This window comes from Anolis carolinensis, chromosome 1 (assembly GCF_035594765.1).
Source record: "Anolis carolinensis isolate JA03-04 chromosome 1, rAnoCar3.1.pri, whole genome shotgun sequence".
NCBI classification, from domain to species: domain Eukaryota; kingdom Metazoa; phylum Chordata; class Lepidosauria; order Squamata; family Dactyloidae; genus Anolis; species Anolis carolinensis.
Genome location: NC_085841.1, coordinates 6,624,667 through 6,643,836, shown reverse-complemented (window position 1 = coordinate 6,643,836; position 19,170 = coordinate 6,624,667). Strand labels below are relative to the sequence as shown.

The window sequence follows — 19,170 nt, the reverse complement described above, 5'->3', positions numbered from 1 at the left end:
GAGCACTTGTGCTATGGGACATAAAGAGTGGCAGTTTGGATTTGGTCTTTGCTGGGAGCAATGTTTGCAACCTAATACAGCTTGGAGTTCTGTTGGATGACTTTGTGTGCCTTATTGTGTGTTAGACCTTGGCTTTGGATTTTGGATTATGTATAGTTTTGGCTGTTTTGGTGAGGACCCTTCGAATGGACTATTGAACATGATTTTGGGATTATCCCTGCCTTGTTTGTTGTTTGAATCTACTTTGGCTTGTCTCCTGGACTGACTGATGACAAGCATACTGAGTGGCTGTTCATACTGAGAGATGTTGTGCAGGGTTGTGACAATTGATAATTTTTGGAACTACAGACCAGTGGTGCTCACTTCCATCATCATGAAGTGCTTTGAAAAACTGGTCTGTAGGTATATCATTTCTTGCCTTTCATATACATTTGATTTGCATATTGGTTTGCATATAGAACTTACATATCTATGGAGCATGCTATGGTCATCACTCTCCACACTGCTCTGATTCATCTGGAATGATGGGGGAACTATGCGAGGATGCTTTTTGCAGGCTTTAGTTCTGCATTTAACACAATCTTTCCACATAGACTGGTGTCTAAACTTATGACTATTGAACTTTCATATTCAATCTGTTTTTGGATTATGGACTTCTTTTCTAGACATTCGCAGAGGTTTAGATTAGGTCATCATACCTCTTCAGCTCCTATTTTCAACACCGATAAACTACAGGACTGTGTTTTGGGTCCTTTATACTCTTTACACATATGATTGCACCCCCATTTACCATAGTAATATCATTATTAAATTTGCAAATGATACAACAGTGATGAGGCTTATCTCTGACGTCTGCCTACCAGGATGAGGTAGATTGGCTGCTTTTGTGATGCACAAACAATACCGTATTTGCTTGATTCTAATGCTCACTTTTTAAAAACTAAATTACCTTCCCAAAATTAGGGTGCACATTAGATTTGCATAATATGGTTGTAATGAAGTATGAATTTTTGGTTTACAGATGTTATGTTTAATTGTGTGTTTGTGTTTTAAAAGGGTAAGTATTACAGTTATTGCATCTCAGCACTCAGAGGCTGGTTGCCATGGAGAAGTAGGCAGGGCCAACTGCCATTTTGTTGAAGAAGTGCAGAGTTTAAAAAAACGGATTCAGTCTGTACTCTGATGAGGCACAGGGAAGATTGATCCTAGGTTGAGGGGATCAAGGAGACTCAATTGTTCATTTTTGAGTTGGTTTAAAATAAGTTTGGTGACTTATTTAATGTAGTCTGTGTCCTGGTAAGGAACAGAGAATCTGTGATCGTATATCACAGGGTGACTGCGGTTTAAAAGTAGCAGAGGAAGAAGTTCTAACTACTTTAAGTAAAAGAAATGACACTTTAGGGAGTTTGTCTTACCTCATTCTAGTATTGTAACTGTTAATAAAAGTGCCTCTAAGTGAGAAACCATATTGTAACCACTAAGCTCTGTGCCTGAATAAACTTGTTATTGTTCCTCCAATATCTAAGCCTCTGTCACATATATTATAAACTGTCAGAGTTTTATATTATTTAGGTCATTTCTTATGTGAAAATGGATAAGTGTTTGTAAGAATCATGTCCTATCCATGTATGACCAGCAGCAATCAAGCCTCCTGCTAAAGACTGAGTGCTATTAATAGAGACGGAGTAAATCTTGAGTTAGTGAATGTGAATGTTATTGTGAAGGTAATGGTGACGATGATGGTGTTGCTGTTGGAAAGCTGTTGGAGTGGAGCTGAAGAAAGCTTGAAGATAACATTTTGTTTCGCCGTTTGAAAGCAGCTGATAAAAGCCAAGGACTGTTATGTTTGTATATATTTTCATATAAATCTTTTTTTTACTAAAAGAGTTTGTTTTGGGGTTTTTCTCCTTGGACGAAGGGTGCAACTTCCGCAGAAGGGGTTGAATGTTTGGAACCCCAGTTTGATAGCTGCAACATAAACCAAGTTGCATTACCATCTAAAGTAAATAAGAAGAAGAAAGAAAAAAAATATTTTAAAAGGGTCTTCTCTCTTTGTCTTTGGTGGTTGCATCTTCCAAATTGGTGGCAGCGGTGGGATGAAAAGATTCCCCCTGCCTGAGAGAACCTTAGTCATTCTTAGTCCTTTCACAAATTGGTGGTAGTCGTTCTTAGCTCTTTACAATGGTAAATACTTTTTTAGGTTTCAGGGTTTTGAAAATTCAGGTGCTCATTAGATTCAATGGCACATTAGATTCAAGTAAATATGGTAATTCGGTTCTTAACATCAATACGACTAAGGAACTTAGCCAGGAATATCTAGTTACTCAAAATGGACACGTCCAAGGTCATGTGGCTGCTAGCATGACTGCATGGAGTGCTGTTGCCTTCCTGCCAGAGCAGTACCTATTGATCTACTCACATTTGCATGTTTTCAAATTTCTGGGTTGGCAGAAGCTGGGGCTAACAGTGGGGGCTCACTCCACTCCCCCAATTCAAACCTGCGACGTTTTGGTCCACAAATTCAGCAGCTCAGCGCTTTAACACACTACTCCATCAGGGGATATTATTTCCTAAAGCTTGTTAATATACAATATTTCTGATGGTTCCTTTTTTTTGTCTGTTGGAGGCAAGTATGAATGCTGTAATTAGCCAAAATGTTTAGCATGTAATGGCCTTTCAGCTTTAAAGCCAGGCTGCTTCCTCCCTGGGGGAATTTTTTGTTGGGAGGTGTTAGCTGACCCTGATTGTTTCCTGTCTGTAATTCCCTTGTTTTCAGAGTGTTGTTCTTTGTGATATTTTATGTGCTTCTACTGTCTGTGTAGATGAAGAAGTACCCATATGCATTGCTTGAGTGCACACACTAAAAAAAAAAGTCTGTGGCCCTCAGAAAACAGAGGATTTGCCAGACTTTGGTGATGGGAATACTTTGTTGGGAGGTGTTAGCTGGCTCCGACTGCTTCCTGTCTGGAATTCCCCTGTTTTCAGAGTGTTGTTCTTTATTTAGCGTTCTGATTTTAGAGACTGTATTGTTCTGTATCATTATACCACAGTAATTATTACACATTATATTTATAATCTTTATTATCTGCTTAGAACTGGATTATATGAGGCCCCTTCTACACAGCTGTTTAAAATCCACACTGAACTGGATTATATGGCAGTGTGGACTCAAGATAATCCAGTTCTAAGCAGATACTGTGGATTATATTCTGTGTAATATAGCTGTGTGGGACGCCATCTTGGCTGGGGGAGTTGCCTAAAGGCAGTGGAGGTGGGGTGGGGGGGGGGGGTGGGCTAAAGGCAGCAGAGCCTACTTTTCTGCCTGGCATTTCGAGGGAGAAAGGCTCTTTCCCATCTTCTGGGAAAACGGTCAGAACATATATAAACACACACACACACACACACACACACACACACACACACACACACACACTAGCTGTGCCCGGCCATGCGTTGCTGTGGCTTAGTGTGGTGGTGTTGGTCAGTCTACATTAGGTTGTATTGATGCTGTGACCTCCACCCTTCTTTATACTCACATTAATAGTAGTATTTGAAGTCTGTTACCTTCTTCAATTTTTGTGTTGATTGATAATTGCTTGAGATCCCTGTTGTCTTTGGTTTGTTGTTAATTGTAATGTCTGATTCTGCTGAGTGCGGTTTATATTTTCATTGTGGTACAATAGTCTTTTTTTGTTTTGCCTGTGTAGGTGTTTATTATTATTGTTGTTGTAGTGGTCATGAAGGTTGGATAAGTTAGATGCTACTGTATTGTTTTTTGGAGGCCCAGTGTAGCAATAACTGGCCTCTCAGCCTCAGTGCCTGGCTGTTTCTTGCCTGTGATGGTGTTGATTCTTATTGTTGTTGTTGTCATTGTTATTATTGTAATTGTTTTTTTGGAGGCCAAGTGTGAATGTAGGGATTGGGGAGGTGGATGAGTTGTGTTGTCAAATTTTGTATTTGTTATAGTCACAATGCGTTGTTGTGAGTTTTGTGGGTCTGGATTATGGTTTTGTGGTGTGGTTGTGTTGTTACAACTGAGAGGCAAGGCTTTTGTGTTGTGTTGCCAAGTTTTGTATTTCTGCGGCATTTAGTTGTGTGCCAAGTTTTGTATTTCTGGGGCGTTTAGTTGTGTTGTTATAGTCATGATGCGTTGCTGTGAGTTTTGTGGGTCCGGTGTGGTTTTGTGGTGTGGTTGTGTTGTTACAACCGGGAGGCAAGGCTTTTGCATTGTGTTGCCAAGTTTTGTATTTCTGAGGCGTTTAATTGTGTTGTTATCGCATGATGCGTTGTTGTGAGTTTTGTGGGTCTGGGTTGTGGTTTTGTGGTGTGGTTGTGTTGTTGTAACCTGGAGGCAAGCTTTTTGCATTGTGTTGCCAAATTTCGTATTTCTGGGATGTTTAGTTTTGTTATAGTCACTGCGCAAACATTTTATATATATAGATACTAGCTGTGCCCGGCCACGCGTTGCTGTGGCTTAGTCTGGTGGTGTTGGTCAGTCTACATTAGGTTGTATTTATGCTGTGAGCGCCACCTTCTTTATACTCACATTAGTAGTAGTATTTGAAGTCTGTTACCTTCTTCAATTTTTGTGTTGATTGATAATTGCTTGAGATCCCTGTTGTCTTTGGTTTGTTGTTAATTGTAATGTCTGATTCTGCTGAGTGCGGTTTATATTTTTATTGTGGTACAATAGTCTTTTTTGTTTTTGTTTTGCCTGTGTAGGTGTTTATTATTATTGTTGTTGTAGTGATTATGAAGGTTGGATAAGTTAGATACTACTGTATTGTTTTTTGGAGGCCCAGTTTAGCACTGACTGGCCTCTCAGCCTCAGTGCCTGGCTGTTTCTTGCCTGTGATGGTGTTGATTCTTATTGTTGTTGTTGTTGTTGTTGTTGTTGTTGTTGTTGTCATGTTATTATTGTAATTGTTTTTTTGTAGGCCAAGTGTGAATGTAGGGATTGGGGAGGTGGATGAGTTGTGTTGTCAAATGTTGTATTTGTTATAGTCACAATGTGTTGTTGTGAGTTTTGTGGGTCTGGATTGTGGTTTTGTGGTGTGGTTGTGTTGTTACAACCGGGAGAAAAGGCTTTTGTGTTGTGTTGCGAAGTTTTGTATTTCTGGGTCGTTTAGTTGTGTGCCAAGTTTTGTATTTCTGGGGCGTTTAGTTGTGTTATTATAGTCACGATGCATTGTTGTGAGTTTTGTGGGTCCGGATTGTGGTTTTGTGGTGTGGTTGTGTTGTTACAATCAGGAGGGAATGCTTTTGTGTTGTGTTGCCAAGTTTCGTATTTCTGGGGCGTTTAGTTGTGTTGTTATAGTCACGATGCGTTGTTGTGAGTTTTGTGGGTCTGGTGTGGTTTTGTGGTGTGGTTGTGTTGTTACAATCGGGAGGCAAGGCTTTTGCGTTGTGTTGTCAAATTTTGTATTTCTGGGGCGTTTTGTTGTGTTACAGTCACGATGCGTTGTTGTGAGTTTTGTGGGTCCGGATTGTGGTTTTGTGGTGTAGTTGTGTTGTTACAATCGGGAGAAAAGGCTTTTGTGTTGTGTTGTCAAGTTTTGTATTTCTGGGACGTTTAGTTGTGTGCCAAGTTTCGTATTTCTGGGGTGTTTAGTTGTGTTGTTATAGTCACAATGCATTGTTGTGAGTTTTGTGGGTCCGGATAGTGGTTTTGTGGTGTGGTTGTGTTGTTACAACCGGGAGGCAAGGCTTTTGCATTGTGTTGTCAAGTTTTATATTTCTGGGGTGTTTAGTTGTGTGCCAAGTTTCATATTTCTGGGGCGTTTAGTTGTGTTGTTATAGTCACGATGCGTTGTTGTGAGTTTTATGGGTCTGGATTGTGGTTTTGTGGTGTGGTTGTGTTGTTACAACCAGGAGGCAAGGCTTTTGCGTTGTGTTGTCAAGTTTCGTATTTCTGGGGCGTTTAGTTGTGTTGTTATAGTCATGATGCGTTGTTGTGAGTTTTGTGGGTCCTGTGTGGTTTTGTGGTGTGGTTGTGTTGTTACAACTGGGAGGCAAGGCTTTTGCATTGTGTTGCCAAGTTTTGTATTTCTGGGGCGTTTAGTTGTGTTGTTATCGCATGATGCGTTGTTGTGAGTTTTGTGGGTCTGGATTGTGGTTTTGTGGTGTGGTTGTGTTGTTGTAACCTGGAGGCAAGCCTTTTGCATTGTGTTGCCAAATTTTGTATTTCTGGGATGTTTAGTTTTGTTGTTATAGTCACTGCGCAAACAACTTTATCATTTTATATATATAGACTAGCTGTGCCCGGCCACGCGTTGCTGTGGCGAAGTATGATGGTATGGGAAATAAAGTATTGAGGAATTGGTGGTAGTTAAAGTAAAGGGTCCCCTGGGCTGAGTGGGTTGCTAGGAGACCAAGTGGGCGGAGCTTAGCCTTCTAACTGGCAGCAATTGGATAAAAACAATTATTCCTCTCCCTCTAATTAGGACTTTATTTGTCTTTTCTTTTTGTTGTATCAACCTAGAGGCATGGATGAGGGGTTGTGCTGTCAATTTTTGAGGTTGTGGGGTGTTTACTTTTGTTGTTTTGTCCGCTGCCGTGATGCCATCACTCTTTTATATATATAGATATAGATATAGGAATAGGTCAGAAATTCAGGCTTTGGTTTTAAATAGCGATCGAGTGTAGTGGGTGGCCAGTTTGAAGTTCCTGGCTGCTATTGTAAAGGAAGACCCTGCCTGGACTGTTCATACTGCAGCATTGGTTAAGAGGGCCCCGTAGAGATTGTATTATCTGAGACTTTTAAGGAGCCAACAGATGAATGAAAAACTGCTGGTAATTTTCTACCTCTGTGCCATAGAATTTTTTTTATAATTCCCGTTGTTTTAAGAAGGCTCAAAATATTCTTTAGGATCCATCTCACAATGGAGTCTTTTTTTGAATTATTACCATTTGGCAGATGATATAGGATGATAAAAACAAGGACAATTAGGCTGAGAGATTTCTTTTATCCACCAATCCATCTCTCCCTCAAGGAAGGACACAAGAGACAGCTGAGCATTTTTCTTCTTGCATTTATTGAAGGAGATCAAACATGATGCCTTCTTGGTAGCTAAGCAATGGGTCACATCCTCTTGGCCCATCTCAGCGGCATCCTCCCTTTTTAGTCATCCTTCTTGTACTTAAAACAGCAGAGAGGGCAATTATGGACATAGGAGGCATATTCAGTCTTCTCACAATATTTGGCACATCGGCCTCCATCTACAGAACAGCTTGGCTTATATTTAAATCCTGCAGAAAGAAAGGAAACATTGCAGCTGAATGGAAGTATCTTCCTCCATAAGGATACCTGTCCAATCCTACCTGGAGGAGGTCTCCTTTGAGAAGGAAGGGGAAGAGGGGACAACAGAAAACATGTAGCAAACAGCGTCTGAGGCGGCCGGCAGGCCTACCAGGGAAGCAGAGCCTGGGCCATCTCATGCAGATCCAGTAGCCTTCGAGACAACAGGGACAGCAACAAAAGAGCAGGAAAGGTTTGGGCATGCTTTAAAAAGGAAATGGTGAGATAATGAGGACAGAAGTCTCAACTGAGTATAGCAAAAGCTGTAAAACAACAAGTCTGCTACCACCACTGAAATGGTTAATGCTCAGTTCTGGACTGCAAAGACCACACTTCTGCTCTTATAGGCCCTCTGTTTTTGATTTTGGGCAGCCATGGTTTCTCCATTGACTGTAATTGTAAACAACATATGGATTTTCTAGAGCATCTTCCACCAGTAATTACTAAAAAGGAGACTTTCAAAGGATGTTTGAGAGTTACAATAACAAATCCCCCCAGTTAAAACTCAGGATCTTGAACTCTTCTCAAGTTCACCATGACACAGTGATGATGGGCAAATAAGAAACATACTCTCCAACATTTAAGAGATGAAAATTGGGACAATTATGAGTAAACAATTTCAGAATGTGATCAAGGCGGGAGAATTTAATAACGAGGAAGAACAAACGAGGAGAGGCTGCAGCAGTTTGCTTGTGCCTTTGTCAACTGGGAAGGTCGAAACTCTAGTCCCTCGTCTCTTCTCCCCACCTTGTGAATTAACTGAGTGCAAGCGAGTATGCGTGTTAGTTTGCAGGAATGGAAGTACCGGTAAGTCAAAAATGGAGGGAGACAGTGGGAAGAGAAGGGAAGAACTGTTATAGAGTAATTTAGAGCAGCATTGGACAGTGAGATCCAAGCTGTGAGTTAGGCCTGGTGAGAATAGAAGCCAATAATTTCCAGAATATAACTCACCAGGTTGAAGCAGAAGACCACCGAGGAAAATTTATTTAATTTCAGCTGAAAGTGATGCCAGCCTGAAATGGCTTGTATCTCTTGTGGAAACAGGATCCGTGATGGGATTATATCTGTGACTCAAGGTCCGAGGAAAAGGTGGCTTTGTCAAGCCTTGCCTCTCCCTTCCGGGAAGATGAGTCTTTTAAGATGAATAGTTTTCAAAATGTCCAAAGGAGTTTCTCCCAGATGGCCTGACATTAATGTCCTCCGAGGTCTGGGGAAATCCATTGTGCACTGTGATATTCAGAATCCAAGGAGAGGAAGATGGCATTGTTTTGAGATAGTTCCATTCATGAAAGATGATAAAAATGTCCAAAAGTTGCTCAATTTCTTAAAAGGTCTGGCTTTTGCCCTCCGAAGTTTAAGAAAGAGCCCATGGAGTATTTCATTTGGCAATCATGGTAAACCTATTGAAAGAGCATGAGCCTGGAGCAAGCCAGTGACCCAGGTCGAGGCAGGTTTGGCCAGAGTTCACAGCAAGATCACTTTCATTCAATTTGATATATACATACATGGGGGTAAAGACATTGCACAAGGAATTAATATTGGCAATAAGAAACAATAATAATATAATGTTATGATAGCAACACGCGAGGGAGCCCGAGATCTGGGGAGAATTTCCAGATAAATCCAACATCCCATGGGGCTGGGGAGACAGACACATGTTATTATCCATGGGGCTTTCAGGGGGCTCCGATCTCCCCTGTGTTTCCCATGGAGGACAAAGAAAAGGCATCCCAGAAGTTCCGCAGCAGCCCAGCAGCCAAAAAAAAAAAAAAAAAAAAGAGGAGGGTGAAATGAATGGCAAGGGAAAGGAGCAGAAAAAATGTGTGTCAAGGTGATACAGAGAGGCACAAAGATAAGCATAAGAATATATTTCAAATTTTTGAGAAATAAGGACAAGATTGTAAAGCTTCTAAAGCTTGTAAAGTTTAAATTGGCTTTTTTTCCTGCTAACCTTTAGTCTAGATATGTCTCAACTCTAAACAAAATGAAGTCCTTTTGTTTGAGTCATTGACTGGTGTAGGAAAGGATTAGGAAAGTCAAACACCCTTTGTGCCAGGGTTTTTCTTTTATAGTAAATTACATTAAACTCTAGTAAAATATCTCAGTTACCTTCTGCTATAAATATATGAAATATAGGACATAAAGCCTTGATTTAAATGTACACACTATCTAACATGAGAAAGGTCCTTGTTATTGTTGTTGTCCAAGACTTAACCCTTATTATCCAGCCTGATGTCCTGGTCAAAACTATGAATTCCCTGATTTTGAACTATCTTTTACATAGCCATGTCTAATTGTCAGGGCAGCCTGTCTCAGACCAAGAAAAAGGATGAATGAACCTTCTCTAGAACCTGCAACAGACATGGGCAAACTTTGACCCTCCAGGTGCTTTGGACTTCCCACAATTCTTAACACCTGCAGGACCAAATTTTGCCCATGTCTGATCTAGAAGGTTATGAAGGCTTTTCAGCAATTGATAGTTTTTAAAAGTGGTTGCCTTTGGATGGAAGTTTAGTAATGCAGACTAGGTGCTTTAGGGTGTATTTCAGAAGCATCATGAGGCAAACCACCCCTGAAGATTCCTTGCTGAAGAATCCCTATAAAACTCATGAAGTCAACATAAGTGGTCAGGAGACCTAAAGGAACACAACAACACATAAACACATTTACAGTTATTCAATTTGGTGGTCAACTATGTCACTGCCCATTCTTCCTAACCAAAAATAGTTCAGCTCCTACCTTCAACATTCATAGCAGTGGCAAGCAACATCATGATAACCACGGCAAGGTAGAGAGCCCTCATGGTGTACTGATGGTTCAGATCTCCAAACTCTGGGAAATGAAGAAGCAAAGCCAAGAAGCCAAAGGTCTGCGATAGTTATGGTTGGGGACCTGGGTGGTCCTTTTATAGGGTGCTTGCCAAAAAAGAATGCAATATGGATTCATGGGAAAACTGGAAGCACACGTCATCCTGCAACTGATGACGTAGAAGTTGCCCAGTTTATAAATATCTCTCTTTACTTTGCCTGGAACAATGCATACCACTCATGTTTTCATGGCCCATTGTTCCAAAATACACATCCATTTGGCTTTAATGGCTCATCAACATTAGATACGCCATGAGAGAACTAGTAGAGGAAAACATCAACATCATTTCCGGAAACTCAAGACTTATTGAGAGAGAAGTAGCCAATGCCTTCCTCTGAGGTGAAGGCCCCATCTACATTAAAACTAAAACTGCATTATAAGAGTTCACACTGCCCGTATTATTCAGTTTCATGCGCTTTGTCTTCCTTTGGTTTTGAAGAACTCCTTGTTTCTTATTGAACCCTGGAATGTTGCCTCACCTCACCTTAGACTTCAGGATATGATCTTGTAATTATCATAATCCCTTCACGATGCCCCGGGAAGACTTGGAGATCACACAATGTGTTTGTGCAAGAGCCTCAGTCTCCTCTTCCTTTTCCTACTGCATTTGATCAAATTTATTCCTGGGAGGCTTTCATCCTTGTCCCCAACCAGATCTTTACCTTGGGCTTCCTTTGAGGTGACCAACTTCCAAAGCATCTTTCGTTTATCTGGACTGACACCATTGTATTAATACGGCATTGTATTAATACGGCATTGTATTAATACTGTAGCCTATGACACGGCGCAACATAGAAAAATGCTGCATAAAGTCTACCATATCACCCAGGACTTTGACTTTACAAAAACTGTCCAGACCCTCCTGGAAAGCCGCAGCTTCTATGTGGAGTTTCAGGCAGGAAATGTAGATGGAGGAGGCAAAAACCTTGATGACCTTGGCCTAACAACACAAGCAAAAGATTTTGAAACAGTTGAAAAGCAACTCACCAATGCCTTGAAAGACCTCTCCAGCTACTACAAAGAGAACCACCTGAAGCCTAACCCTTCCAAGACACAAGTGTGTGCTTTCCACCTACGTAACCGTGAAGCCAACAGGAAACTGAAAGTTACTTGGGAAGGCCAAGAGCTCGAACACTGTTTCCATCTTAAATACCTTGATGTCACCTTAGATCGAACACTAACATATAGGAAACACTGCATGAACACCAAGCACAAAGTAGCTGCACGCAATAACATCCTGCGGAAACTGACTGGCAGCTCATGGGGAGCAGACCCACAAGTAATAAGAACATCAGCCCTGGCCTTGCCTTTCTCAACTGCTGAATACGCCTCTCCTATCTGGCACAAGTCTGCCCATGCGAAGCAGGTGGACATAGCACTGAACAAAACATCCAGAATAATCACAGGATGCCTTAAACCTACACCTGTTGATAAACTCTACAAGTTAGCTGGCATTGCCCCTTCTGACATGTGACGGGAAGTTGCTACTAACTGTGAGAGAAATAAGGTTGAACTTTGTGAAAGCCACCCATTGCATGACTATCAGCCTCCTCCCAGTAGACTCAAATCAAGGAAGGGCTTCATGAGAACCACCACTCCTCTTGATGTTCCCCCAGCAGCAGCAAGGGTGTCCCTCTGGGCAGCTGAATCTGGCAATTCTAACTGGATGGCCCCCCACGAGGGTCTTCCTTCTTCCAGGGGCAAACCAAGAATGGGCAACTTGGAAGTCCCTAAACAGACTCAGAAGCGGAGTGGGCAGATCCAAAGACAACTTGGCGAGGTGGCACTACCTGGAGGAATCCTCCACCTTGTGTGACTGTGGAGCAGAACAAACAACTCCGCATATGTATGCTTACCCACAATGTCCTGCCTCATGCACGGAGGAGGAGTTGTTTAAAACTACGGACAATGCGATTGATGTTGCCCGCTTTTGGTCTAAAACTATTTAGCTGCTTGTGACTTTCCTTTATTTCATGACTTTTAAAATTTATTTATTATGCAATGCTTTTGACACAAAATAAAATAAAGCCTTTCTGACCATTTCCCTACATGTGTTGGTCATTTATTTAAATTCTTCTTTGGTGATACTCACCACAAGAGAGACCAACCAACGATAACGTTGGAGGGAATCCTGGATGAACCAAGGAGCGGATTCTAGCTGGAGACTTCTTAGACCAATCAGAGCCCCATCCTTGCCATCGATAGCTTAGCCCTCCATGAATGATTGTCATTTCCCAAAGCCAACTTGTGGCCATCACTTTATCTTGTTAGTGTGTCCCATATCTCTTCTGTGAAATAAATGCCTCTTTGATTTGTCCTAAATCTTCAACCATTCAACTTGGCAGAAGCTTTTGTTAGAAGGGTGAAAAAAGTATTCTTTCCCTCCATTCTAAGCATGATGTTATACATCTCTAACATGTCTCCCCGTGGTCAAGATTTGTCCTAACCTAAAGAAACTCATGGGCCTAAATTTGTTAAAAGCCCTGTCTGATCTTGAAAGCTAAGCCCATTCACTCCTGGGTAGTACTTGAATTGGAAACCATCAGTAAATACCAGATACTTTATTTCAAAGAAAGGAACTTCGAAGAGCAACCTCAGAGGATTCCTTGCTCACCATAATCCCAGGTAATTTATGGAGTCATCACAAGTCAACAGGAAACGCAAAGAAACATAAGCACAATGAATCCAATGGCCTAAATCCATGTAGTAATCTCAACTATCGTAGATCCATTGGATCAATTGCTGAATGATGATTAAGCTCTTGCTTAATTCATGCCCATTTTTCCTTAGGCAGGTCGCTCCTGAAAGCTGGTGAACTTCTGCATCTTCTTTACCTCTATAATGATCACTTGGACGTAGACTGACCAGAACTCAGAATACAGTCATGAGCACATTGACATTAAAGACTTATTTAAAGCCCAGAAAAGGCTTTAAATTTGACACCTGATCAATTTCCTGTTCAACTCTGACACTACTCATTCATCTAAACCCAAAGACATTCAGTTCCTACCTTCCACATTCATGGCAGTGGCAACCATCATCATGACAACCATGGCCAGGTAAAGAGCCCTCATGGTGGTCTGATGGGTCAGATCTCCAAATAACCAACACATGTTGGAAAACGGCCTGAAAGGTTAAGAATAAAATGAGCTGAAGCTTGCCACAGAAATTGAAAACAATAAAAATGTTTCTTTGGTTATGCCAGCAGAAATGAGAAGAAAAAAAGTATATGGTAGCCCCTCTGCATGGAGAAGATGGTGAAACGCTAACAGGGGAGTGGGAAAGGTAGAGCTGGATTTGTAATTGGGGGAGGTGACCAAACCCAAAGGGTGTTCAGCAATGGTTCATCTTGGAAAGAAGTGACTAGTGGGGTGCTGCAGGGTCCTATCCGAGACCCAGTGATGTTCAACATCTTTTTTTAGTGACTTACCAGCTTATTACACAGGGGAGCCCCCACCCCAATGCCATTTCGCCAACAAGCATGGTGAAATGTCAGGCACTAATGCAGAGCCGGACCTAGGTATTTTTCAAGTGTAGGCAAACAGAATTTTGGCGCCCCCCTCCAAACCAATCACTGAAAAATAAAAGAGTTGAATAAGCGAAAATGTTGGATATTATTATTATTGTTATTATTATTATTATTATTATTATTAAACTTTATTTGTACCCCGCTAGCATCTCCCGAAGGACTCGATGTGGCTTACAAAGGCCAAGGCCTCAACACACAATATAACAATACAAACAAAGGCAAATTAAAAGAATTAAAACAGTATAAACCACAAGCAATAACAATACGCTAAAACACAATAGAACTGGGCCGGGCCAGAGTAATGGGTACAAGATTAAAAGTGCTGATGTGACAGGTGATATATAAGGCTTATAGGGCAAGTGCAGAGTGCAATATGCGATCTTAATTCTAATAAAGTGCTTATGGGACTTGGTATTGGAGATTTCCTATTAATCTGGGAAGGCACATTGGAACAGCCAGGTCTTCAAGTTCTTTCTGAAGACTGCCAATGTAGGGGCCTGTCTGAGATCCTTGGGGAGGGTGTTCCAGAGTCGGGGGGCCACCACGGAGAAGGCCCTGTCTCGTGTCCCCACCAACCGCGCTTGCGACGCAGGCGGGATCACGAGCAGGGCCTCTCCAGATGACCGAAGTGAACGCGTGGGTTCATAGACAGAGATGCGGTCACAGAGGTAGGATGGTCCTAAACCGTTCAGGGCTTTGTAGGTAAGCACCTGCACCTTAAACTGGGCTCGGAAAATAAATGGCAGCCAGTGGAGCTCCTTGAACAGGAGGGTTGACCTCTCTCTGTAAGGGGCCCCAGTTAACATCCTGGCTGCCGCTCGTTGGACCAGTTGGAACTTCCGAGCCGTTTTCAAGGGCAGCCCCACGTAGAGCGCATTACAGTAGTCCAGTCTGGAGGTGACCAAGGCATGGACCACCCCGGCCAGATCAGCCTTCGCGATAATAAGGAGGGATTAAAGAAAAGGCTATTAAACATCAAATTACATTAAGATCTTACAAATTAAGCACCAAAACATCATGTTTTACAACAAATCAATAGAAAAAGCAGTCTCGACTGCGCCCCGTATGTTTTGCGCCCCAACGACCGCTTAATTTGCCTCATTGTTGGACCGGCTCTGCACTAGGGGCAACTCCATTGCCCCGTTCGCCGCTCCGGCACAGCAACGCTTCCCACATTACACAGTTGGGGCGGGGGATGTGTGTGGGGGGAGTGTTTCCCGAGTGGAACAAATGGATGCTGGCTTGATTCGAGCCGGTACAACACGGGCAGGCTCCTGCGTTTGGAGAGAAGCAGTGTAGCGTACTTCCATTTGAGATGTGAGAGGGGGGCTCTGGCGGAAGTCCAGCCACATTGTGGGATGGGCAGCATGCCCTTCCATTGCTGGAGTGGAAGGGAAGCATCCCAGAAAGCTTCCCAAGCCCCATGTGAAGAGGTCATTAGATGAAGATTTAGAGGGCGTGCTGATCAAGTTTGCAGACTTTTAAAGAGAGGGTGGATGGCCATCTGTCAAGGGTATTTTTAAGATGTGTTTCCTGCATAGCAGGCGGTTGGACTAGATGGCTTATGTGATCTCTTCTAAGTATGATTCTATGATTCTTGATCTGTCCCTGAGAGGGAGCAATAAGGGAGAAGTGGGGTGGAGCAAGCCCTAACTGAATGAAAAGGGTCCACTTAATACAATGGTGTCAGTCCAGATAAACGAAAGATGCTTTGGAAGTTGTCCACTTCAATAGAAGTCCTAGGTAAAGATCTGGTTGGGGACAAGGAATAAAAGTTGAATGGATAAAGATTTAGGACAAATCAAAGAGGCATTTATTTCACAGAAGAGATACGCATAGCAGGCGGTTGGACTAGATGGCTTATGTGATCTCTTTTAACGATGATGCTACGATTCTATGATTCTTGATCTGTCCCTGAGAGAGGAGCAATAAGGGAGGAGTGAGGTGGAGCAAGCCATAACTGACTGAAATGGGTCTTGATATTCCAGTTCCAGTTAATACAATGGTGTCAGTCCAGATATGTTGAAAGTATTATAATGTTTGCAAAATTATATAGTTCATGTTTAGCCAATAGGTCTTTACCTTTAACTGGTAGTATGTTTGTACTTTGAGCTTTATCAATCAGATACAGGTGAAGCTATGCCTTTCATTTATACATTCTCTGCATTCTGCTTGTATACTCTGAGTTTTTTGTTCCTGTATCATGCTTCTGTTACAGCAATAAAGTAAGATGACTTTATGCTACAATGTAGCTTCTTATTTGACCACATTACTTCGGGGCTGTATCACTAAGATGCTTTGGAAGTTGGCCACTTCAATGGAAGCCCTAGGTGAAGATCTGGTTGGGGACAAGGATGAAAGCCTCCCAGGAATAAATTTGATCAAATGCAGTAGGAAAAGGAAGAGGAGACTGAGGCTCTTGCACAAACACATTGTGTGATCTCCAAGTCTTCCCGGGGCATCATGAAGGGATTATGATAATTACAAGATCATATCCTGAAGTCTAAGGTGAGGTGAGGCAACATTCCAGGGTTCGATAAGAAACAAAGAGTTCTTCAAAACCAAAGGAAGACAAAGCACATAAAACTGAATAACATGGTCAGTGTTATTCAGTATAATGCAGTTCAACTCTTAAATGTAGATGGGGCCTTCACCTCAGAGGATGGCATTGGCTACTCCTCTCTCAATAAGTCTTAAGAGAACTCTTCAGTGTCAGGAAATAATTTTGATGTTTTTCTCTACTAGTTATCTCATGGCGTATCTAATGTTGATGAGCCATTAAAGCCAAATGGATGTGTATTTTGGAACAATGGGCCATGAAAACATGAGTGGTATGCATTGTTCCAGCCAAAGTAAAGAGAGATATTTATAAACTGGGCAACTTCTACGTCATCAGTTGCAGGATGACGTGTGCTTCCAGTTTTCCCATTAGTCCATATTGCATTCTTTTTTGGCAGGCACCCTATAAAAGGACCACCCAGGTCCCCAACCATAACCATCACAGACCTTTGGCTTGTCTGCTTTGCTTCTTCATTTCCCAGAGTTTGGAGATCTGATCCATCATACACCATGAGGGCTCTCTACCTTGCCGTGGTTATCATGATGTTGCTTGCCACTGCTATGAATGTTGAAGGTAGGAGCTGAACTATTTTTAGTTAGGAAGAATGGGCAGTGACATAGTTGAACACCAAATTGAATAACTGTAAATGTGTTTATGTGTTGTTGTGTTCCTTTAGGTCTCCTGACCACTTATGTTGACTTCATGAGTTTTATAGGGATTCTTCAGCAAGGAATCTTCAGGGGTGGTTTGCCTCATGATGCTTCTGAAATACATCCTAAAATACCTAGTTTGTATTACTAGACTTCCATCCAAATGCAACCACTTTTAAAAACTATCAATTGCAGAGAAGCCTTCATGACCTTCTAGATCAGGCATGGGTAAAATTTGGTCCTGCAGGTGTTAAGAATTGTGGGAATTGAAGTCCAAAGCACCTGGAGGGCCAAAGTTTGCCCATGTCTGTTGCAGGTTCTAGAGAAGGTTCATTCTGCCATTTTGTTGTTCTGAGACAGGCAGCCCTGACAATCAGACATGGCTGTGACCTCTCTCGGCTCATCCGAACCTTTGCCCTCCATCTACTTCCAATTGGCTTGGACAGTCCCAATGAATATATTGCAATCCAAATATTTCAAGGGCTTTTTAGATGCCTTAGTTCTGTGATCGGAGGTGACCCTCCCCTTAAGCAGAGGCTGGATGGCCATCTGTTGGGGGTGCTTTGAATGCGATTTCCTGCTTCTTAGCAGGGGGTTGGACTAGATGGCCCATGTGGTCTCTTCCAACTCTACTATTCTATGATTCTATGATTCCCCCAGGACTCTGTAAAAGATAGTTCAAAATCAGGGAATTCATAGTTTTGACCAGGACATCAGGCTGGATAATAAGGGTTAAGTCTTGGACAACAATAATAACAAGGACCTTTCTCATGTTAGATAAAAACAGAGGGCCTATAAGAGCAGAAGTGTGGTCTTTGCAGTCCAGAACTGAGCATTAACCATTTCAGTCAGTGAAGAGTCCAGGGAGCAAGCTGAGGATTGAGAACCATAATAACTGATTTCAACACAATGATAAATGGTGATAGTAGACTTGTTGTTTTACAGCTTTTGCTATACTCAGTGGAGACTTCTGTCCTCATTATCTCACCATTTCCTTTTTAAAGCATGCCCAAACCTTTCCTGCTCTTTTATTGCTGTCCCTGTTGTCTAGAAGGCTACTGGATCTGCACGAGATGGCCCAGGCTCTGCTTCCCTGGTAGGCCTGCCGGCCGCCTCAGATGCTGTTTGCTACATGTTTTCTGTTGTCCCCTCTTCCCCTTCCTTCTCAAAGGAGACCTCCTCCAGGTAGGATTGGACAGGTATCCTTATGGAGGAAGATACTTCCATTCAGCTGCAATGTTTCCTTTCTTTCTGCAGGATTTAAATATAAGCCAAGCTGTTCTGTAGATGGAGGCCGATGTGCCAAATATTGTGAGAAGACTGAATATGCCTCCTATGTCCATAATTGCCCTCTCTGCTGTTTTAAGTACAAGAAGGATGACTAAAAAGGGAGGATGCCGCTGAGATGGGCCAAGAGGATGTGACCCATTGCTTAGCTACCAAGAAGGCATCATGTTTGATCTCCTTCAATAAATGCAAGAAGAAAAATGCTCAGCTGTCTCTTGTGTCCTTCCTTGAGGGAGAGATGGATTGGTGGATAAAAGAAATCTCTCAGCCTATTTGTCCTTGTTTTTATCATCCTATACCATCTGCCAAATGGTAATAATTCAAAAAAAGACTATCCATTGTGAGATGGATCCTAAAGAATATTTTGAGCCTTCTTAAAACAACGGGAATTATAAAAAAAAAATTCCAAAGAGGGGCGAAGGCTACCAATAATTATCTGGGCATTAGTGGTAACCCTCTGGAGTGTCTTCCTATCTGCCACTGTGCAATTGGCAAACCATATGCAGATGCAATATATTAGAACACACTCTATGGCACATAGGTAGAAAATTACCAGCAGTTTTTCATTCAGCTGTTGGCTCCTTAAAAGTCTCAGATAATGCAATCTCTACTGGGCTGACCGTTTTTCCCTTAACTTAAACATGTTCTGACCGTTTTTCCCTTAACTTAAACAACAAAACTACTGGAGCAAATCACACCAAGTTTGGCCACAAAAGACATAGTCACCCAAGGTATGTCTTTCAATAAAAAAACCCTAGAAAAATAGTCCAAAGAGCCTTTCTCCCTCGAAATGCCAATCAGAAAAGTAGGCTCTGCTGCCTTTAGCCCCCCCCCCCACCCACTGCCTTTAGGCTCCACCCCCTTCGTAGCCTAGCAACTCCCCCAGCCAAGATGGCGCCCAGGGCCTGATCCACACTGCCTATAAAATACAGATTATCTGATTTGAACTGGATTATATGGCAGTGTAGACTCAAGGCCG

The 19,170-nt window shown here is 42.1% G+C and overlaps 1 long non-coding RNA gene across 1 annotated transcript; it reads left to right on the top strand.

Moving 5' to 3' along the window:
- The first annotated feature begins 16,534 nt into the window (after positions 1-16,534).
- LOC103280938 (uncharacterized) lies at positions 16,535-18,398 on the top strand. Its single transcript, XR_507532.3, has 2 exons — positions 16,535-16,827; positions 18,162-18,398. It is a non-coding gene; the product is annotated as an uncharacterized LOC103280938 (long non-coding RNA).
- The last annotated feature ends 772 nt before the right edge of the window (positions 18,399-19,170 follow it).